Raw genomic sequence first — 24,354 nt, 5'->3', positions numbered from 1 at the left:
GTCTCGAGGTTGAGCCAGAATACTCCCAATTGCATATGCAGATGCATCAATGTGAACATGGAATATCTTTTTCCAATCCAGTGCTTTAAGTACATGTGATGATACAAGGTTTTCCTTCAGATTTTGGAATGAAGTTTCACACTCCTCAGTCCAGTCGAAATTGACTAACAAATGATACAGAGGTTGTGCGATGACTGCATACACATATATGAATCTTTGATAGTATCCATAGTGTCCTATGAAGGATTGCACTTGTTTCACATTAGTAGGCCTGGGAAGGTCTACTATGACTTTGATTTTGTGTAGGTCTGTGGTTATGCCATTTCTTGAGACAATGTGTCCTAAGATGCGGCCTTGCCTAACCATGACAATGCACTTTTCCAGGTTAAGACCGATTCGATATGTTCTGCATTTTTCAAATACCTTTTGCAAATAGTCAATATGTTCCTCTCATAGAAGAGAGTGTACACAAAGATCATCCATGTATATTTCTAAGAATATTCTCAGGTATTCTTTGAACGCATGCGTCATTAACCTTTGAAAGGTAGCTGGGGCATTAGTTAAGCCGAAAGGCATAACTCGATACGCATAAATTCCTCATTCTGTGGAAAACACTATTTTGTGTTGATCCTCTATTGCAATTGCCAATTGGTTATACCTTGAAAACCCATCTAGAAAGGAATAAGCCCGTTTCCCGGCCACCCTCTCAAGTAGATGTTCTGTGATGGGCAAGGGATAATTGTCCCTTATGGTGGTTGCATTTACCTTTTTGAGGTTTACACACACTCGCAGTTTTCCGTTCTTCTTGGGGACTACCACAATTGGTGACACCCAATCTGTATGTTCGATTTCATAGATGAATTCAACGTCCATCAAATTATCAATCTCTTCTTTGATTCGTTTAGCAAATGTGTTATTATATGTATAAGGATGCTGTTTGCTAGGTTTTGCATCCGATTTCAAAGGAATTGTATTTTGGCATATCGATGGATCAACTCCTTTGAGGTCTTTGTAGGACCATGCAAACACATCTTTATACTTCTTGAGAAGTTGTGTTAGCTGTTCTTCTTCTTCAGGCTCTAAATCTGTTGCTATATATATCGGATGAGGCTTCTCTCATGGTTCAACGAGGTCTATCCGTTTTGCATTTTTCGGCCCATCGTAAGATTCCTGGTTTGTTCTTTCCCTGACTGGTGGTGTCATTATGATTTTTCTGTCTTGGATGGTGAATTTCCGATAGTGTGATGGCACATTCATGTTCCCCTTTTCTGATTCCCCTTTACCATCACTATGTCCCTCAGTAGTCCATACCTCTCGCAAAGAACGTTTTAGTTCTTGGCATTTCTATTTACGCTCCAATTTGGTCCACTCTGGGTCTTTGGTTGTTTCTGTTTTCAATTTTTGAGATTTTGTTTTTGTTTTAGCTTTCCATACTTGTCTTATTTCCTCTCGCGTTCCTTCCTTTCGAACTTTTGAGAATCTTCTTGATGTTTGATCTTTTACACAATCCTCTGCTTTTACAAGCATTAGATAGTGAGTTTTATCTTTTATCCTGGGCATCACGTTATCTCTCGCTTTGTTTGCTGCTCGTTTCCTCCTATAGCGTTCTTGGCATCTAGGGTGCTGATTGGCAAAATCATAAAACTTAATATTCTCAGTTTTCTCCCCACGCTCACTTGAGTTGTCTGAACACTCATTATCTCTGCATCGTTATTTACCTCCAGATGTTCAGAGGAGTTATAAAACTCTTCTTGTTCTGGTGGTTCTACCATCTCATCTCCTCCTGGTATAATGCTTACCATGTAATAGGGTAGCACATCATAGCCATCCTTATCGCAAAATTTTGTTGGACTATCTGTAATGGTACAGACATCCAATGTTGCTAGTATGTGTTCCCATTCCAGAGGTTCCAAGGCTTCTTCAGGAAAAGGTTTTGGAATATAATCCTTGTCCTCAATAGCTCTTTCTAAGACACATTCCTCTCTTTTTAATCTCCCACAATGTGAAGCTCTGCACATCCATAGCTCTTTTTGTTGCCCTAACCATGCTGGGAGTTCCGATCCTGCGACGACTGAGCTGAATCAAACTCTTCCATTGGTGTCTGATTCACATCCTTGTAACTATGGTCTTTCATGTGTATTTTGGTTGTTGTCTCGCCATGTCTGAGGTATATGTGGTCGTAACCCCAATCCTGGACCATCTTTAATTGTCACATGAATGGTCTTCCCAAGATGATCTCGTAATTGTTCTTTTTGTCGAAATCGACTATTGCAAATGTATGCTCATACTCAATTCCACATGAAGCGACAATCACTTTTTCTAAGAGTCCTAGAGGCTTCTCCATGAACCCATCTGCTAATTGCAATTTCATTCTAGTAGCTCTCAAAGCTGGTTTTTCCCATTTTTTCCAGATTTCCTTGGCGGCGATAGCAACTCCTGCTCCACTGTCAAGAATAGCTTTGCAAACTACTCCTTGGAATTCTACTAGTAGCGTGGTGTTTTCATCTTCTCCCTCGCAATATTCTCCAACCTTGTTTAATGGTACTGACCTAGTGTTTAGTTGAGGCCTGTCCAATTCTCTGATCCCTTCCTGAAGCTTTGAGGTGGGGTCTTTCACTCCAAATTTTCATAGGCATTTTCCGACTGTGGTCCACATGTTTGGTCGTAACCTTAGGAGTTCGGATAATGTGATTGTGTATGCCACCGGGGTGGATAATAACTCAATCAACCCTTGTGAATCCATCACTTTGTTAGAAGAAAGTCTTTGAGATGGGATTGCTCTCACCTCGGACTTGGATTCATACTCTCCTAGGTAAGAGGGTAGAGTTTTTAGTGAGTCTGGTTGGTTGTGCCCTGAACTAATTGACCCCTAGTCTCCCCCTTGTGAATGCATATCAAAGTTCATTTGTGATCTTGCCTCAAATTCTTCAATAGGAGGTAAGATCTCATTTTTCTCTTTTCTCGTGTTGTTCATGTGGTGACTCACTCTGTTAGCTTCGTTGGCCTCACGGATTTGCTTCCACAGATCATCTAGACCGTTACAATCCTTACCCATTTCTACCAATGTTTTAGGCTGGAACCCGTCACTTGCCTCATCTGTCGTATTTGGCACTATGATAGGCTCTCCCCTAGACTCATAAGCATTTGTGAGTCTTTCCTTCGTTTCTACTTGCTCCTCTAAAGCTAGTTTGATAGGGGTTGGAGTTGGTACTTCATGCCAATTTGCAGGCTCACCCTACGGGTTTTCTATCAAAGATTGAGCCGTTTCAATCATCTTTCTACACATTTCCAACCTCTATTTTTCTATTTTAGCATATGGATAATTCATCCATCTTTGCTCTTGGGTTTGGTTTTTTTTGAGTCTGGCTTCGTAAGCTTTTAGAAGTGCATCTAACTGCTCATTTACCTTGTCTGCCAGTACTGATCCTCCCGATCCTGCACTTTTGGGTTCTGCTATTTCCTTGGGTGCTATGGTTGCCGCATTGTGTGAACTTAGGCTAAATAGATCCTCTAACTGCTCTAATCTATCCTTTGTGTGTTTTAACTCCTCGGATAGAGCCGTTTTCTCTCGTTCTTTCTTGGCTTTCATACGCGCTTTTCTAGCTTTCCAAGTGCTTCTCTGATTTTTCATTTCTGAACTTGGGGCATTGGTTTTAGGCTCTTCAATTATGGGTTTGTTCGTCATTCTTTGAGCTTGGGCCCGAGTCACTGCCTGAATAGGTATGATTGTCTCGTTTTCTGACCCTCCACTGGAAGGCACTGCTTCCAGCATGTTCAAGGTAGTTTTTGCTCCTTTGCTTGGGTAGGCTTAGGGCAATCAGGAATCAAATGAGTAACTCCACACTCGGTGCAATAGGCGTTGACTCTAATGATTTCATCATGAGGACAGTCTCTTAGCCAATGGTCTCCAGCACACTTGTAGCAGGGTCCTTTAGGCTGTGAAGGTGCTCCTTGAGCTCCTCTTTGTTGGTATGCATGTCTCTGCCCACCCATGCCTCCGTTGGCTATGAACAACAATGTTCATTCATCCAAGCTATATCTTCCTTCTCCTGCTGCCTGCGTAGCTGTTGGTGGTCCTGCACTTCCCATCATGCTCCATGGTTCTGGTGTTGAGGGTTCTTCCGGTGGATAATAGACAGGATTTGCAGCATATCCATTGGGATCTTCATGATATGCATGCATAGGCACCAAAGCCTTCTCTTTTGATTCAGTTACGATTGGTGTGTATCTTATGCCAACTAGTCGTAATCCTGGTAGGGGTGGTTGTTGCCCCAACACTGGTTATGTTCTTCCTACACCTACAGGTCTTGGTAGGTTGCCTGCTTGATAACTAGGCATCGGTGGAACTTGAGGAGATGCTACCTGAGCTTGGGGAGCATAAGTTCTCTCTCACACACATCCCTTGTTATAATAACATTCCCCCGTCCCATGGTTTGTCCATTTTTGTTCAATAGCACACCACTTGGGTTGTTTAGCCTGGGGTTTAGCGTACAAGTTAATCTTTTTTAGCACTTCCTCTACAAGCTGCTCCTGGTTTTACAACTACTTCTCCTTTTGGTGCTGTCTTAGAAGACTTGCTTCCACTTTGTTGTGAGGATGAATCGTCGTCAAGGTCCTTGAACTCACCCTCTTTGTAGAGCGCACAATTGTCTACAAGGTAAAGAGCCTCCTTAGTTAACTCATTCAACGTCGTGCTCCTCTTTATATGTAAGTCCTTTTGGAGATCTGCATTCCTTAATCCTTGAATAAATATAAGCATAAGTTTGGACTAAGTTGGCAGTTCTTCCACATGACAGAACTTAACATATCTTTTTAGTCGTAAGGCTACCTTTTGCACAGATTCCCCTTCTTTCTATTTGAATTTATGGATTTGTGAGACTGTATTATGAGCTATCCCTCTTTGCGAGAATTCCTCGAGAAACTCGTCAAACACCTCCTCCATAGACTCAAAGTCTCTACACTCCACAGAGTCAAACCAAGTAGCAGTGTCATCCTCTAAGGTTAGTCCAAACCCTGCAAATTGGGTAGGGAAGTCTAACACCTCTTCAACTCTAATTACTCGCACAAAGGCTGCTACATGATCTCTCGGATCTCTGTTTCCCGTGTATTTCTTGTTTACCCATATTTGCACTTGAGAAGGTCTAATTCTACGATGGTCTATAAATCTCATCATTGGATCTCCTCTTCCCAATCTATATATCTCCTCTGGTCTTCTGTAGTAGGCTGGTTCCTCTCCCAGTGGTGCTCTTAAGCCATAATTTCTAACAGTTTTTGCAAGAGATAGTTCGTCTCTTCGAACTCGTTCTATGGGTGGTCTTCCAGGCTCTGTTGACCCTTGAGTCTTTGGCTTACTCTCTGCTTGATACCTTGAATAGAGCGGTGGTTCTTGTAAATCCCTGATCCCTCGTGCGGCTTGATAACCATCTCGATTTTGGTCCTGTTCTAATGTTGCACTGTGTTGAAGCCATGCCTACAATGATGGCTGAGTTGCTGGTTGGTTTTGGTTGTTGAATGTCTGCGGCCGGGTTGAATGTGAGGTCGCGTCATACTCCTCAGAAAAGGGATTCGTCGACTTGCTAGGGGTGTAGGTGGCTCTTGGCACTTCATCGGGGGCATATGATGGTGCTCCTGGAACTGTTGCCTTTTCTACCTCCTCTGGGAGACTACGTTGGTATTCTCGTCCGTACCTATCAACAAAAACAATATCCTTTCCCATTGCAATTTCATAAGAGAATAAGTAAAGAACCTTGTCTTTGCTTAACTCGTTTGGGTATGGTTCTTTGCAACGGAAGTAAGAGATTATTCCCTCACTCTCATGCTTGTAAATTCCCACATTCTCGTTATAAGTTGAAACCCTGGTTGTTTTCTTATCATACATAAAAATCGCTCCAGGTTGATCAATGTTTAGAGGCAGTTCTTGAGTTTCTGAAACCATTTTCTCCTTCGCCACGTTATCTCCATATCTGTTGTAATCCTCAGGGTTACTAACTATCAGATAGTGGTTCCCCTTTTCGTCTCGGAATCTATCTCCATCATCATAGACTTGAATTATCTCTAGTCTCTGAGCCGGCCTTTCTTCAATACAAATACACTTGCGTCCTCGATAGTCAGAATAAACTAGGGCTCCCCTCGAGTTCGTTCCTTCTAAGAAGATCACAATGAACTTGGAATCATTCAAAGGATTTAGGGAGGTGCTTCCTCCTGGCATTGGTCCGTCATAAGCGAAACCTCCTGGCTGTTGACTACCCATCATCAAGAAAGATTTGTCTGATGAAGTGTCAGTATCACTACCCTCCTCAATAATCGGAGCTAGTGGATCTAGCCTTGCCTGAGTTACACTCTCCTCGGTGGACACTAAGCTGCTCACCTGCCACCTTTTGGTCTCTAAAAATGTATCTTCCTAATCTTAAATTCATCAAACTTATCAATGCAACTTATCACAATTCCAACCACTCACTGGCAAAGGATTAGTCTCTGCACAACTTCTCGCTTTGCTGCTGAATATACCCGTACACAAGCGTTTAATTTCGGCAATCTAATCACAACATTTAATCCGCTAGAGGTGATCTTAGTAATGATTGGTATAACTAGAGAGTCAACCAGTACTGTATTTTATACACTACTGATGTTCTGGATTAGGTTTGCTAATCTGGAACTGTACTTCCCTCGGATGTTGGTCAATTTACGTGAAAAGTCTAAATTCAGTCTTTGCTCCGTCAAAAGGTCAAACAAGGTCCAAATTCACTTCTGAAAGAAGTTCTGGAACCCTTAAGCCAAATGGAACCTCACTGTATAAGCTTAGTCAAATTTTCTCTTCACTAAGCCCTAGTAGACATCCTACACGTAGGACGTCTCCTGCTATTTTTTGCCTAGATTTTTTCACTATGGATTCCCCTTGATGTGCTGAGTCCACAACTATTTTTACTTTTTGATTTGGACACCTATAAGCTGGTCAATGGATCAAAAATCTGTTCCGACAGCCTACTGCTGGTCTTGATTAGTTTAATCAACTCCAATTTGGATCAAAATTGACTAGGAGGCTTGACACAGGCTATACAACACCTTGCTATGCCTAGAGTCAGTATCTGACTTCAATTCTTTGCTTTAGACATTCTATGCGTAGGATGTCTTTTTGCTCAGAATGGATTCAAATGCAAAGTACACACTCCTCTTGAGGTGCTGATCACTTTGGTATGCTCAAAATTAGGTTTGGAGTGCAAAATCACACAGATGACATCCTACGCGGTTTGTTTGGACCCCAAACTTGACCCACAGCTTCCCCTTGATGTCAGCAACCCAATGGTATGCTTAGATTTTGGTTTGGATTTCAAAAGTACCCAATTTTAGATGTTCTAGCCCTTTTCAGTCAAAAGTGCTAAAGTCTCCTTAGAACTCAATTTTCTCACCCAAATGAGATGAAACCTCTCTCAGTCACTCAATATATCATGCAGCTCATGCTCATGCAGTCATCCCATGATTTTGGTCTTAAAATAATGCCTTGGCACAATTTGGATAGGATATCTGGAAATTTCAGTCTATCTGGCCTTGTCCTGTCAAGATATGGTCAAATTTTCACTTTCCAGGTGAAAATAGGGTAAAACCTACCTTCTGAACACACTGGTCAACTCAAAATTCCAAAATTCCCACCACATTAGCCTGTAGACATCCTACGCGTAGGATGTCTCCTGGCTTAAAATTAATTTTTTTAATGACAGAAATGCTCCTGATGCTCTGTAGCTCTATTAGAAACACTCACAATAACTTTTGGACTTTACTTCAGCTTTCAAACACACTTTTACGTCTTTTACAACCTTGTGATGAATCAAACAAGAAAGTATACATGCATGAAGTGCTCTAGATCCTGACTCATGATGTCCTACTTACCCTACTCCTACTCATCATGTGAAATGGTGATAATGGTGTTTTGGTTGCTTCTTGGACTCTCCAGACTCTCAAGCTCTCCTTTCACCGCTTCTACCACTCCAACTCCTACTCTCTACTCAACTAATACCTAAAACTATCTCAGTCTACCTAAATCTACGTAAGTTGAAGGATCTAGGCCAGACACACACTCCCTAGACTCCCTCTAAGACCTAGAGAGTCCTCCACCCTCTGATCCTATCTAAATGTAAAACGAGACTCTTGGCAAGCCAAAGAATCCCTATCCTCAAGGACTAGTCTCGGTCACCTACCTAAGGTTTTCATCCCCGGCAGCGACGCCAATGTTGGACGGATACGCCGTGACGGACGTCAGCACAACGAGAACTCACCTAACAAGATTTGTCAGCTAAGGACAAAGCTCGACCCGCAGGCACGTGGAAGCAAGCATAGGGTGTCAACCTACACTCGACCGACTCCTAACTAGTTCCTAGAGAGGTCTCTACCCAATGTCTAAGTCACAGCCTTCAAGAGTGCATAAGAGGAAACTTCCTACAACGCTTTCTAGAGTCGAACGCCCATCAAACAATCTCGAAACGCCACAGAACTTGAAGGATACCCTACTAACACCAATAGGTCACTCTCCCTAAGGTCTATGAACCAAAATCCCAACCCAAAACACCTGGTGCAAAATCACATAGGATGTCTTGCTGAAATTTGCATGTCTTTGTTTCCAAAATCTAAAGTGCCTAATGTGTAGCTCTACTTAATGCAAACGCGTGGATATGCTACAATGCAAAAACGAACAATGTATGCTCACCCAATCACCAGATGAAGCTCGTAGATGGAGCTCGCAAAACCGGACCGTACGCGCGCAATGTAGGTAGTGGCGCGTAGCTCTCGTCGGGGGCAACACGTTGCACTTCTTCGCACTCGATTCCAACCACCGGTGCGCGCGTAACGTCAAGATGAAGCTCTCTTTCTCTTTCGTACACAGTACGTCACTCACAGACTTCAAAACTTTTTTAAAATGACAAAAGGGTTTTCATTAAGGTCAAAAAGTGGTATAAATACCTTACAATTCTCAAACCCTAATGTTCCAATTTAACCATCTACTCAATCTAAATGTCAAAACTGGGATACAATCTGGAAACTTTTGTAAGCCCCAATATTTACAAGGTGAAATGTCGACTTTTTCTCAATAAATGAATAATTACAAAAAATAATAATCTGCCAATTAGTCATTTCCCGTAGGGTGTGTCCAGCTTCTAATACCTTCTCAACTAACTCATGCACTTGCAGCATAATCTCCTCTTGTTGAGCTTGAGAAACTCTATAAGGAGGTTTGTTAGGCGGTGAACTTCCTGGAAGAAGTTCAATTGCATGGTCATCATTGCCTCGTTTAGGAGGTAGCTCACAAGGGATGTCATCAATAAAGACATCTTGAAACCCCTTGAGAAAATTGGATAACTCTAATTCCTTGTGAGTGTGTTTATTTTCTTTTGTTAAAACATTAGGTTCATTTTGGGAATCTTTAACAAAAATCATGTACACAGAAATAGAGCTCTTTATTGAATTATTGAAAGCTTGTGTATGTACAATGGGTATGGTGTTACCCATTTGCTTGGCATCTATGTACATATCTTTTTCCGTGAACCTAAAGTAGATTCTTCTTTCAGGGAATAACATTGGCAACCATGCAATCAAACCATGGTGCCCCTAGGATTACATCCTCGTTCTTGAGAGAAGAGATAAAGAAGTCCTCTTTGTCCACATAGCTTTGGACATGGAGCCTCAATTTCTCAATTAAGGGAGTGACTGAAGCTTCTTGCCCCTTGAAAGCACCATATGTGGGTAGGACATCTCCCATCCCGTAAGCTTGTATGCCTAGCTTGGTGGCCAACTTTGTGGATATGAAATTGTGAGTAGAACCAGGGTCAAAGAGAATAAAAGCATCATGTTCTCTTAACTTTTCCCAAGCATGGCATAGAGGATATCCTTTGTGGTGAGTTTCCTCCTCTTGGATTTTGACCAAGGTAGCTCTAGGAGGGTGGGTATTCTTTTGGGGACAAGTGCGGTATGCATGCCCTTGCTCGCCGCACTTGAAACGATGGTTATCCTTGCAATAACGCTCAAGCTCTTCAAGAGAGAGTCTGTTTTTGCCTTTGTAAACTCCCTTCTCCTTAGCTTTGTTGGAATTTCCCTAAGGAGACTTTTGGACATTGTCCTTCCCCTTAGGCTCATTGGAACCCTTGTTTTCCATGGGCTTATAATCTCTCTTAGCCCCTGTTTGGAAATTGATTCGAGAAGCCACCATAGTATGGTGTTTAACCACCGATATAGTGCGTGGCCTTTGGGAGTTGACATACTCCACCATTTCTTCAGTTAAGCCCACACAAAATTGTTGCTTTTGCTCTCCAAAATCCAACTTTGTGAAGACAGTGGATTTAAGTTCTAAGTCCCAAAACTTGTCTACATATTTGTGAATGGATTCCTAGGGAGAGAGATTCAAGCTTTGCCATTTGGTGAGTACTTTGTCTTTGGCATCAGTTGCCAAAAACTGCTTCATAATGGAAGCTCTTAAAGCTTTCTATATTCGTGGAGCTTCACTGTTGCCCCTAGTCTAGAACACCATTGTTTGGCGGACTTTTGAAAGTGCATAGCTATATGGTGTAGCTTAGAGGACTCTATGAAGCCCTCATCTCCAAACACCGCAGCGAATTGTTGGATAAAGGCCAAGACTTTGTTCTAGCACTAAAGGTGCCATCGTAGGTAAGAAAAGAGATGCTCTTCCCTCCCTCTTTGAGCTTCTTGATCTTGGACGACCTCTTCCACGTGGAATAGGATTTCCTATGGCCTCTTATTTTTGATGGTTCAAAAGTTGCACCATCACTTTTTTCAAAAAGATGAAGAATTTAAGGAAGATGGAGAAGAGGGTGACCTCTTTCTTGCCTTAATCTTCTTTGTCTTCACCATCACTTTCATAAGAGGAAGAGGATAAAGAAGATGGAGAAGCGGCCTTTTTCTTCTCTTGCTTTTTGTCATCCCTCTTTGAATTATGGTGTGGAGAAGCATGCGATGGTCTTCTCCGTTTTGGAGGTGATGGAGAGCGTTTAGCCTGCCGTCTTCGTGGAGCCATCTCCGCCGAGGTGGCAGGAGACTCACTTCTTTCTTGTTCCTTCGGTGGAGGCTCTTGATTTCTCCTTAGGAAAAGAGATGCATCATCAAGTAGCAAATTTTTGAGCCCTTCGTATGGATCCTCTTCTTCTTCCCAAATTGGAGAGAGGCCTCTTTTGGAAGTCTCACATGAGGCTTCCTAGGTACTCTCTTGTCATGGTGGGGAGCTTGGAGGATACCATGAGCACGAAGCTACCGTTGCACTTCACTTTGGAGGGATGGATTGCCCATGGCTTGTTGAAGCCTAGAAACAAGATAGTTAACAAGCATAGGGGCATCATTAGTAGCCTTCTCATTAGCAAAATCAAAGTTATCAACATTAATTCCACTCTCTTTACTATTGTCATCCATTCTAACAACTTTTAGGTGTAAACTTTTTAGGTGTACTTTGGCACTTCAAGCCCTAGTTGCTATGCCTCTTTACCCCTTTAGAAAAAGCACTCAAGCTACAGTACCCATGGCTTGAATATCATTAATTGCAAGGAATAGAAGAGAGGGTAGTTCAACACCAAAACATCACCGGCTCCTGTCAAGCTTCTAATATCTCAATAGTGGTTAAGCTGTAGGCAAGCCCCGTAGGACTCCACTATTAAGACCATAGCTCTTGATGGTGATGCCCCGTTAATAACTGCACAAAGGCGGCAGGCACACTGCAAGGCTAAAAAATCGCTATTCTCCTTACTCAATGCAATCAATAATACGAGCCATTTATAGCTAGCTTGAGGACCTCCCTTCTTGAGCAAGAAAAGAGGAACCTTGTGCTCTGATACCAATGTAACATTTAATGGCCTAGTAACTTGTGTGTAGCGGAGAATAGCATGAACATAGCGAGCATTTCATTAGAATAGATCCTAATGAGAATAACAAGAGTTCTTGGGTGGAGAGAGCAACAAAAAGTATAACACCTAGTTAGATAGCATGAACAATACTTCAAAAGAGAGAGAAATTAAGCAATTGACAACAATTCAGCATCGAATTTTGCATGGAGCCGGTGGTCCCCCCTCCAAAAGGCTTTGTATTATGGTTTCTCCCATCAAGAGAGACATTTTACAATACAATTCTTTGTGTTCCTTCAATACTAGCTAGTGCAATGAAGATGGGAACTTCAAGCACTAAGCAAAACACTTATCAAACACAACATCAATTCCCTCACAGTCTCAGACCCAAGACCTGACACACCTTCAAAGATGGTGAGAGCTAGCGGGGTATGAGAGTAGATTGAGAGGAAGAAGGAGTAGTCTTACAAGAAACATGTACATATCCTCACATAATCACTCATATTAGCATAGCTTAGCTTAGTAATTAGCATGTTAGAGGAGATGAGCATGCATTGAAGCTTGGATCTTGGTTGGATTTGCATCACAAAGCCAAGAGTTGTTGGTGTAGACCTCCCTTCTCACAAGCTTGGAGTAGGTGATAAGCTTTCCATGAAAGCTTGAGAAGGAGAGAGAGAGAGTCTTCTTGCTTCACACATGAGTTGTGTGAGTGTGTGTGTGGATAATGCCTTGAGAAATCAGCCCCATCTCTCTCTTGGTCGACCCCTCTTGCTATTTGCTCATGCTGCAACCCCATTGGCCATTTCCAGGCTTAGCCAATGAGTATTAAGAAGCATAAGTGATAGCCTTCTGACATGTGTCCCCCTTTCCCATTTTGTGAGAGCTTTAGGTAATTAATAAATGCAATTGAACTCTCATTGGACCCCTTTGACTCTTGGCCAATAGGAATCAGGCAAGCCATTGGGCTGTTGAATGCTGATTGGAACCCTTGGGAGATTTTCCAATGGTCTTCTAGAGAGATTTATTCTTATTGGTTCTTTTATTGAGTGTTTTTAGATTAATTAAACTAGATTTACTCTAGCCTTATTCTCATTGGTCCACCTCCATGGCCATCCAATAGGATTTGAGTACACCTTGTGGGCATCTAGGCTAGGGAGCTGACATGTGTCCCTCATTCCCTTTGTGTAAAGGGAGATTGTGTGTGTGTGTGTGTGTGTGTGTGTGTGTGTGTGTGTGTGTGTGTGTGAGTTTCTATCTCATCTCCTACTTCTAGGGCTCGCCCCCTCCTATGTAGGGATGATGATGACTTTTTGGGACACACACAAAGCATCCAATTTCCCTAGTGTTTGGCCTTTGGACGCAACCTTTGAATTTTTGAACCTTATCATTTTTGAAGTCTTAATGGGCTGAACCTTAGGGTATTTTTAGCCCATTTTTGCACCTTGCTCTTTTGCAGATGGTCCCCCTTTTGGATCCCTATTTTCCCTGCTTTGGATCCCTACTGTGGCCGGTCTGCCAGCTTAACCAATATTCTAGCTTTTTCTCCCCTGGCACCTCCCCATATTGAATGATCAGCTTAACATGAGAAAATCATTTAGGAGAATTAGATATTAGTTCTTATGACATTGCTCATCTCCCTTTTGTTCTCCAGTCCTTTTAGTGCAAAAGAAAGATGGAACATACCGCATGTGTGTGGACTATATTTCTTTTAGTGAAAAAGAAAGATGGTACATACCACATGTGTGTTGGATAAGCTACAAGGCTCTACCTACTTTAATAGGATTGACCTTAAAAGTGGCTATTATCAAATAAGGATAGTGGAGGAAGATATCCTAAAGACCGCGTTTCGTACAACGTTTGGTCTTCATGAATATCTAGTTATGCCTTTTGGCTTGACCAATGCACCTTCCACATTCAATCCTTTGATGGAGAAAATATTTAGACCCTACCGCAAGTTCATTGGAGTGTTCTTTGATGATATCATCATCTACTCCAAGTCCTTGGAGAAACACAAGCAACATCTCCAAGTGATTTTTCAAGCATTGAGAGAGAACAAGCTTTTTCTTAACCAAAAGAAAAGTGAAATTTTTCTTCAGGAGATTCAATACTTAGGTCATATTATCTCTCAAGATGGTATCCGTATGGATCCATCGAAGTTAGAGGTAATAAAAGCATGGCCTAATCCAAGGAATCTACATGAGCTAAGAAGCTTTACTTCTATGTGTGCATACTGTAGACGCTTCATAGAAAATTTTTCTCAAATAGCAGTACATTCCTTAACAAAGAAGAACGTTAAGTATTCATAGACTGCTAAGGAGAAAAAAGCTTTTGAAAAGCTCAAAGAGAAGCTTACCTCTCAACCAGTCCTCATGCTTTCGGATCTCTCAAAGGAATTTAAGGTCCAATGTGATGCTTGTGGTGATTGCCTTAGAGCAGTCTTGCTTCAAGAAGGGCACGCCATAGCATATGAGAGCCAAAGGCTCAACAAGTCTTGGGAATTTATGAGAAAGAGCTTTTAGCTATTCTACATGCCCTAAACACATGGAAGCACTATTTATTGGGGACTCCATTCATTTTACAAACAGACCATCAAAGTCTCAAGTACTTCATGACGCAAACAAAGCTTTCCGACAAACAGATGAGGTGGGAAAATTTTCTTTCGCAATTTAATTTTCATATTGCTCACATTGCTAGTAAGCAAAATCAAGTGGCCGATGCATTATCACGACGACCAAAAGTTAATGCTGTGTCTATAGCAACTCACAGTGATCTATCTTCTATGATAGATGAGTATGCTATTGACCTTGACTTTAAAGACATAATGTCAGCCCTTGCTTTGGGGAAGAAAGATGAACCAATCACCTTGCAGGATGGTTATCTTCTCCATGGAAATAGGCTATGTGTTACACACTCCCTTCGTGAGAAGTCATGTATGAAACCCATGCTCCTCCCTATGCGGGGAATAGAGTCATTCAACCTACTCTTCGAGGAGTAGAGACGTATTTCTATTGGCCTACCATGAAAGTGGACATACAAGAGTATCTTTCAAAATGTGTGGTATGCCAAAAGACTAAGTATGATAGAGGGAAGAAACCTGGATTACTCCAGCCATTGTCCATCCCTAATTCACCATGGGAGAGTATATCCATGGATTTTATCTTTGGACTACCCAAGTCTATCCATGGGAATACGGGAATATGGACAATAGTCAACAGGTTTAGCAAGCAAGAACACTTTATTCTTGTCAAAAAGACTATTAAGGCACATCAAATGGCAACCGTTTTCATATCTCATATTTTCAAACACCATGGATTACCAACATCCATCGTGTTAGATAGAGATCCTAGAATGACCAGTAATTTTTGGAAAGGTCTCTTTGAAAATCTAGGTACAAGATTGAATTTCTCTTCGGCCTATCACCCACAAACAGATGGCCAAAGTGAGATAGCCAATCTTACAATACTCGATCTACTAAAGACTTATGTTGCAGAAGTAGATCAACGATCACAATGGGAGAAGTACTTACCCTTTGTAGATTATGCGTACAATAATACTATCCATACTACTACAAGAAAAGCACCTTTTGAGATCATAGAGGGAAGACCTAACAGTCCCTTGCTACTTGAAGTACATGGGAAGATCTTTGCTCTGCTGATGAGTATAGCTGTGACCTACACGAATATTTTCAAAAGGTTAAGGAGGCTATATCCATCTCTCAACAAAGGCAAAAAGGTGTGTTGATAAGCACATAAGGGCCTTAACATTCAAAGAAAATGACTGGGTCTTACTGACGTTTCCCAAGGCTCAATTGAGGCAAACGATGGGCAAGAATCCTACGGGCCATCAAAATTATTATGCTAAATTAGCAAAAAGATACTATGGTCCTTTTCAAATCTTGAAGCCAATCAATGACATGGCTTATCAACTCAAGTTTCTCAACCATTGGCTCATACACAATGCTTTTCATGTGAGCCTACTTAAGCCCTACAAAGGAGAGCCACAAATAGAACCAATTATTGAAGACCCTCCAGAAATCAAAGACCAAGAAGAGGTGCCTGCAACCCAAAGCTATCCTTCGGCATGAAGAAAAGGTACTACGGCATGGTAAGATTATTTTACGGTATCTTATTAAGCTAAAAAATTATCCATTTGAAGATGCTAGATGGATGCAAGGAATACAACTTAAGGATAGCCTACCAAGGGGTGTCACAATCACAAAACAAAACTTGGGGTGAATAGAGAATATCAAGGAGAGTCTAAACCTGAAGTGTGGGCCAATTCTAAGCATAGAGACATCATACGCGTATGAAGTCTCCATGCATAGATAGGAGCCATAGGTTTTAACCAACCAAGAGCCTTCCTTTGACCCTAGGATCCCATTTGTATTTTTACATCAGAACTGACATAGGGAATCAAGTCCTTATATAAAGTTGATTGGTTGGGATTAACCCTCTAGTTATACAAATGAAGACTGTAGAGTACAAAAGTGAGAATCACTATCTTGACAAAGAATTGCAGAGTCAAAAGTTTTCTATAGATAGCCAGAAGCAAGGATCCTGTAAGTTGGTGAACATTTTGGAGTGAAAAATACTTTACAAGTTGGGAAAATGGTTCAAAAGAAAGTCAGAGAAAAGAGAAACTGCAAGCACACTTCTAAGTTAAGAGGTTTATGTTGATAGTTGTTTGTGTGAAAGATTTGATGAATTTGAGATCCGGTAGATGTCTTCAAAGAGATCAGAGGGTGGTATGAGATCAGGTTAGCTTAGTTTTGATAGAAGAGAGTGTGAACCAAGCAAGGATAGATCCGTTATCACCAATCATAGGAGAGGGTAGTGATATTGACAGCTCTTCTGACAAATCATATCAATGGATTTCCCAAAAACTTGGAGGCTTCCAATAGCAACAGACTATGGGGGGTAGAACCTCCCTAAAACCCTTAAACACACCAAAAAACGCGACAGTATTCTTAAAGGGAACAAAGTCCCATGGACCCCTAGTGTATGCGGATGTTCAAGGACGTCAATGCATCTGTATTGAAGAATGGACAGCTAGAGGATTAACAATAATCCTAGTAGACGATGATGGTGATAGGTTCTGCAATGAAGAGAGAAACCATTAACTCACTGTCAAAGACCCATAAAATTACAATAGGTACAGAGACAATGTAGAAAAAGGGGGGAAGATGGTTATGGAGATCCAATAATTTCCTCCTGAACTCAATCTTACTATAGCCTTCTACATTCATGAAAAGAGACTGCTGGGAGTGGCTACAATTCACAAAAATATTGCGATTTACAAGCACAGGGATGGGAGAGTCATCGCTTACTATCGTTGCATGGATCCCCATGTGAATGAACTAAGAAAAGACAAAGTCCTATACTTGTTTAATTCTGCAACTGGAACCCATATCATTTTTACCAATAAGTACAAATGAGAATACGAGCCAATTATTCCAGAAGATGTAGGGAGAGTAATAATGCCAAAACTATTGGCATAGGCTTCTGAAGAGAAGCAAAATCTCATAAAAACCCCTAGTAAATCTACAAATTTCTTCTCAGATGATTATGACACAACATCACAATCAAATAGATAGCCATTTCCAAACCCTCAGAACACACAAACCTCACCACTATCATTTCAATCATGGCCTGAGAAGTTTGAAACACCAAAATTGAACACAAAAGGGGGTAAATATAGAGTCATGTCAGGTCTATAAGCACCACCAATACCACCACTCTATCAGCAACAATACCAAGATGAGAGTAGAACAAGAACATCAAATCTAGCCAGGACTGAAGCAGCACATTGTGAACGAGAATAAGAATGCAAGAAGAGGAACGACCACTTGCTAGACCAATCAGGAATTATGGATTAGGAGAACCCCTAGGTGACGAACACATACCATAGCTTAGGCCAAAAAGAGCTCATAGAGGAGGAATGGGGGATCCTATGCTTAGATTGATGGATCACCATAGGATCAAACCATCTCAAGTCCAAAAATGGGTTAACAAGATATATTCCAAAAATAAGGATCCGAGGGATCACGTGGTAGCATTTGTGGGCATCATTAGAGCTAGAAAGTCCTAGACTTTCCCATGCAGTTTGTAGAATTTGGATTCACCTTAGAGGAGGATGCAACCACTTGGTTTGATTCAATGAAGAGAAGGGATTTTGAGACCATAAAAGAGGTATTTGATGAATTTGTGGAGGAATTCTCTCAAAGAGGGATAGCTCACAATACAGTCTAGAAAATCCATAAGTTCAAGAAAAAAGAGAGAGAATCGGTTAGAAAAGTGGCTTTATGGTTGAAACACTACGTGACGTTTTATCCAATAGAAGAATTTCCAATCCAGTCATGGCTAATGCTCATTTTTATCCAAGGATTGAGGAATTTGGACCTTGAAAAGAATCTGCGTATGAAAAAGAGGTCAACTCTAAACGAGTTGACCAAAGCCCTATACCTAGTAGACAATTGTGTTGTCTATAAGGAAGGTGACTATAAAGATTAGATGATGATTTGTCAGCACATCATAGTGGAACTAAGTCCACAAAATCAATACAAAAGAGAGAGGCAGTTGTAAGTCAGTAAGCCACAGGCTAAGCAACCTAAGTGGTGTTCCATCAAACAAAAAGGGATGAATGATACGATGAAAGAGTGTTACTACAACAAGGGATATGTGAGAGAGTGATAGTATGCCCCGCTAGCCCAAGTAGCACCTCCTCAAGTACCCCCAATGCTTAAGTATATAGTAGAAAATTTACCAGGTCCAGTAGGGGTTGAACGCCCACAACCAATTTTGGGGCAACAACCACCTATCCTAGGAGAAAGACCAGTAGGCATTAGGTATGGACCCACTGTAGAAGAATTTGAGGAACAATCCGTAGTGCCTATGCCCACATATTACAAAGAGCCAAGTGGATATATGGCTAGTTCAGCATATTATCCACCCAAAGAGCCAAAAGCACCATAACCCTAGAGCATAATTGGGAATGTTGGACCACTAATAGTAGCTCATGCGCTGTAGGAGAAGACGGATACAACTTAGATGAGAGAACATTATTGTTCATAATAGCCAATGGTTTTTTAGCAGGACAAAGGCCTATCTATCAACAGAGAGCGGCTCTAGGAGTGCCTCAAAAACCATTAGGACCATGCTACAAGTGTGGTGGTGACCACCTTATGAAAGACTATCCTCATATGAAGATCATTAGAGTGAATGTATACTGTCTAATTATGGCATCACTCATTTGATTAATGATTTCCCAAAAAACCCAAATAAAAGGGTGATAACAACATTGAACATATTAGAGGCAATCCCAACAAGTAGTGGTTTTGAAAATGGAACGATGATACCTATATAGATTGTCACAAAAGCCCAAGCTTGAAAACCAATGGAAGAACCAATAATTGAGGAAACTAGAAAAGAGACTACTAGGAGTGGCTATAATTCACAAAAATATTGGGATTTACAAGCACGGGGATGGGAGATTCATCGCTTACTACCGTTGCATGGAACCCCATGTGAATGAATTAAGAAAAGACAAAGTCCTATACTTGTTTTCCTATAGAGTCTGCAACTGGAACCCATATAATTTTTACTAATAAGTATGTACAAGAATACAAGCCATTTATCCAAGAAGATGTAGGGAGAGTGATAACGCCAAAACTATTGGCAGAGGCTTCTGAAGAGAAGAAAAATCTCATAAAAACCCCTAATAAATCTACAAATTTTTTCTCAAATGATTACAACACCACATCATAATCAAATAGATAGCCATTTCCCAACCCTCAAAACACACAAACCTCACCACTATCATTTCAAGCATGGCTCGAGCAGTTTGCAAAACCAAAATTGAACACAAAAACGGGTGGATATAGAGTCATGTCAGGGCTATAAGCACCACCAATACCACCACTCCATCAGCAACACTACCAAGGTGAGAGTAGAACAAGAACATCAAATCTAGCCACGACTGAAGCACCACATCAAGAATGAGAATAAGAATGTGAGCAGAGGAATGACCACTTGCTAGACCAATCAGGTATTATAGATTAGGAGAACCCCTAGGTGAGGAACACATACCATATCCTACGCCAAAAGGAGCTCATAGAGGAGGAATGGGGGATCCTATGCTTAGATTGATGGATAAGCATAGGATTAAACCATCTCAAGTCCAAAAATGGGTTAACAAGAAATATTCTAAAATAAGGATTCAAGGGATCACGTGGTAGCATTTGTGGGCATCATTAGAGCTGAGAAATCCCTAGACTTTCCCATGCAGTTTGTAGAATTTGGATTCACCTTAGAGGAAGATGCATCCACGTGGTTTGATTCAGTCAAGAGAAGGGATTTTGAGACCATACAAGAGGTATTTGATGAATTTGTGGAGGAATTCTCTCAAAGAGGGATAGCTCAGAATACGGTCTAGAAAACCCATAAGTTTAAGCAAAAAGAGGGAGAAGTGGTTAGAAAAGTGGCTTTAAGTCTGAAACACTACGTGAAGTTTTATCCAATAGAAGAATTGCCAACCGAGTCAAGCTAATGCTAATTTTTATCCAAGGACTGAGGAATTTAGACCTTCAAAAAGATCTACGTATGAAAAAGAGCTCAACTCTAAACGAGTTGACCAAAGCCCTATACCTAGTAGACAATTGTAATGTCTATAAGGAAGGTGACTATAAAGACTTAGATGATGATTTGTAATCACATCATAGTGGAACTAAGTCCACAAAGTCAATACAAAAGAGAGAGGCAACTATAAGTCACTAAGCCACAAGCTAAGAAACCTAAGTGGTGTGCCATCAAACAAAAAGGGATGAACCATGTGATAAAAGTGTGTTACTACAACAAGGGATATGTGAGAAAGCGATATTATGCCCCACTAGCCCAAGTAGCACCTTCTCAAGTACCACCAATGCCTAGGTATATTTTAGGAAATTTACCCGGTCCAGTAGGGGTTGAACGGCCACAACCACCTATCCTAGGAGAAAAACCAGTAGGCATTAGGTATGCACCCACTCTAGAAGAATTGGAGGAACAATCCTTAGTGCCTATGCCCACATACAAAGAGGCAAGTGGATAAATGGCTAGTTCAACATATTATCCACCCAAAGAGCCAAAAGCACCATAACCTTGGAGCATGATTGGGCATGTTGGACCACTAACAGTTGCTCATGCTATAGCAGAAGGCGGATACAGCTTAGATGAGAGAACATTATTGTTCATAGTAGCCAATGGTGTCTTAGTAGGATAAAGGCCTGCCTATCAACAGAGAGCGGCTCCAAGAGTGTCTTGTAGGATTGTGCTACTAGTGTGGTGGTGACCACTGTATGAAAGAATTTCCTCATACGAAGATAATTAGAGTGAATGTATATTGTCTAGATTGTGGCATCACCTCATTTGATTGATGATTTCCCAAAGAACCCAAATAAAACGGTGAAAACAACATTGAACATATTAGAGGCAATCCCATGAAGTGGTGTTTTTGAAATGGAACGGTGATACCTATACAGGTTGTCACAAAAATACAAGCTCAAAAAGCAATGGAAGAACCAATAATTGAGGAAACTAGAAAAGAGACTACTAGGAGTGGCTATAATTCACAAAAACATTGGGATTTACAAGCACGAAGATGGGAGAGTCATCTCTTACTACTGTTGTATGGAACCCCATGTGAATGAATTAAGAAAAGACAAAGTCCTTTAATTGTTTTCATATGATTCTGCAACTATAACCCATATCATTTTTACCAATAAGTACGGATGACAATACGAGCCATTTATCCAAGAAGAAGTAGGGAGAGTGATAATGCCAAAACTATTGGTAGAGGCTTCTGAAGAGAAGCAAAATCCCATTAAAACCCATAGTAAATCTACAAATCCCTTCTAAGATGATTACGACACCACATCACAATCTAATAGATAACCATTTCCCAACCCTCGAAACACACAAGCCTCACCACTATCATTTCAAGCATGGCTCGAGCAGTTTGCAACATCAAAATTGAAGACAAAAGAGATGGATATAGAGTCATGTTAGGGCTATAAGCACCACCAATGCCACCACTCCATCATCAATACAAAAATGAGAGTAGAACAAGAATGTCAAATCTAGCCAGGACTGAAGCACCACATTGAGAACGAGAACAAGAATGCAAGAACGACCACTTGCTAGACCAATCATGAATTATGGATTAGGAGAACCCCCCCTAGGTGAGGAACACATGCCATATCCTACGCCAAAAGGAGCTCATAGAGGAGGAATGGGGGATCCGATGCTTAGATTGATGGATCACCATAGGATCAAACCATCTCAAGTCCAAAAATGGGTTAACAAGAAATATTCCAAAAATTAGGATCCGAGGGATCACGTGGTAGCATTTGTGGGCATCATAAGAGCTGAGAAAGTCCTAGACTATCCTATGCAAATTGTAGGATTTGGATTCACCTTAGAGGAAGATGCAGTTTCCTGGTTTGATTCAGTCGAGAGAAGGGATTTTGAGACCATACAAGAGGTATTTGATGAATTTTTGAAAGAATTCTCTCAAAGAGGGATAGCTCACAATACGGTCTAGAAAACCCATAAATTCAAGCAATAAGATAGAGAATTGGTTAGAAAAGTGGCTTTAAGGCTGGAACACTATGTGAAGTTTTATCCAATAGAAGAATTTCCAACCTACTCAAGGCTAATGCTCATTTTTATCCAAGGATTGAGGAATTTGGACCTTCAAAAGGATATGTGTATAAAAAAGAGCTCAACTCTTAACGAGTTGACCAAAACCCTATACCTAGTAGACAATTGTGCTGTCTATAAGGAAGGTGACTATATAGACTTAGATGATGATTTGTCATCACATCATAGTGGAACTAAGTCAACAAAATCAATACAAAAGAGAGAGGCAACTGTAAGTCACTAAGACACACGCTAAGCAACCTAAGTGGTGTGCCATCAAACAAAAATGGATGAATCATGCGACGAAAGAGTGTTACTACAACAGGGGATATGTGAGAGAGTGATAGTATGCCCCACTAGCCCAAGTAGCACCTCCTCAAGGACCACCAATGCCTAGGTATATAGTAGGAAATTTACCAGGTCCAGTGGGGGTTGAACAGCCATAACCAATGCGGGGGCAACAACACCCTATCCTAGGAGAAAGACTAGTAGGCATTAGGTATGCACCCACTGTAGAAGAATTGGAGGAACAATCATTAGTGCCTATGTTAGAAGTTGGACACACCCCACGGAAACTAACTACTCATAGGATTATCATTTTTTGTAATTATTCATTTATTGAGGAAACCTGATTTTTCACCTTGTAAATATTGGGGCTTACAGAAGTTTCCAGATTGTATCCCAGTTTTGATAGTTAGATTGAGTAGATGGTTGATTTTGGAACTTTAGGGTTTGAGAATTGTAAGGTATTTATACCACTTTTTGACCTTAATGAAAAAACCTTTTGTCATTTAAAAAAAAAACAAGTTTTGAAGTCTGTGAGTGAGCGTACTGTGTACGAGAGAGAGTGTGAGCTTCATCTTGACGCTACGTGTGCACCGGTGGTCGGAATCAAGTGCGGAGAAGTGCAAAGTGTTGCCCCCGACGAGAGCTACGCGCCGATACCTACATTGCGCGTGTATGGTCCGGTTTTGCGAGCTCCTTCTACAAGCTTCATCTGGTGAGTTGGTGAGCATACATTGTCCCATTTTGCATTGCAGCATATCCATGCATTCACATTGAGTAGAACTACACATTAGGAACTTTAGATTTCGAAAACGAAGACCTGCAAATTTTGGCCAAACATCCTACGTGATTTTGCACCGGGTGTTTTGGGTTGGGGTTTTGGTTCATAGACCTCAGGGAGAGCAACCTCTTGGTATTAGTAGGGTCTCCTTCAAGTTCTATGGTGTTTCGAGATTGTTTGATGGGTGTTCAGCTCTAGAAAGCGCTGTAGGAAGTTTCCTCTTATGCACTCTTGAAGGCTGTGACTTAGACAATTGGTAGAGACCTCTGTAGAAATTAGTTAGGAGTTGGTCGAGTGTAGGTTGACACCTTATGCTTGCTTCCACGCGCCCGCGGGTCGAGCTTCGTCCTTAGATGACATTATATGTTAGGTGAGTTCTCGCTGTGCTGACGTCCGTCGCGGCGTATCCGTCTAACATTGGCGCCGTTGTCGGGGAATAAAACCTTAGGTAGGTGACCGAGAATAATCCTTGAGGATAGGGATTTTTGGCTTGCCAAGAGTCTCGTTTTACATTTAGATAGGATCAGAGAGTGGAGGACTCTCTAGGTCTTAGAGGGAGTCTAGGAAGCGTGTGTCTGGCCTAGATCCTTCGACTTAGGTAGATTTAGGTAGACTAAGATAGATTTAGGTATTAGTCGTGTTCTTGAGTAGGAATTGGAGTGGTAGAAGCGGTGAGAGGAAAGCTTGAGAGTCCGGGGAGACCAGAAAGCAACCAAAACACCATTGTCACCATTTCATATGATAAGTAGGAGTAGAGTAAGTAGGACATCATGATTCAGGATCT

The sequence above is a fragment of the Adiantum capillus-veneris genome, chromosome 7, assembly GCF_014529385.1.
Source record: "Adiantum capillus-veneris isolate H3 chromosome 7, ASM1452938v2, whole genome shotgun sequence".
Taxonomy (NCBI): domain Eukaryota; kingdom Viridiplantae; phylum Streptophyta; class Polypodiopsida; order Polypodiales; family Pteridaceae; genus Adiantum; species Adiantum capillus-veneris.
Note: the sequence above shows the minus strand (reverse complement) of the source record.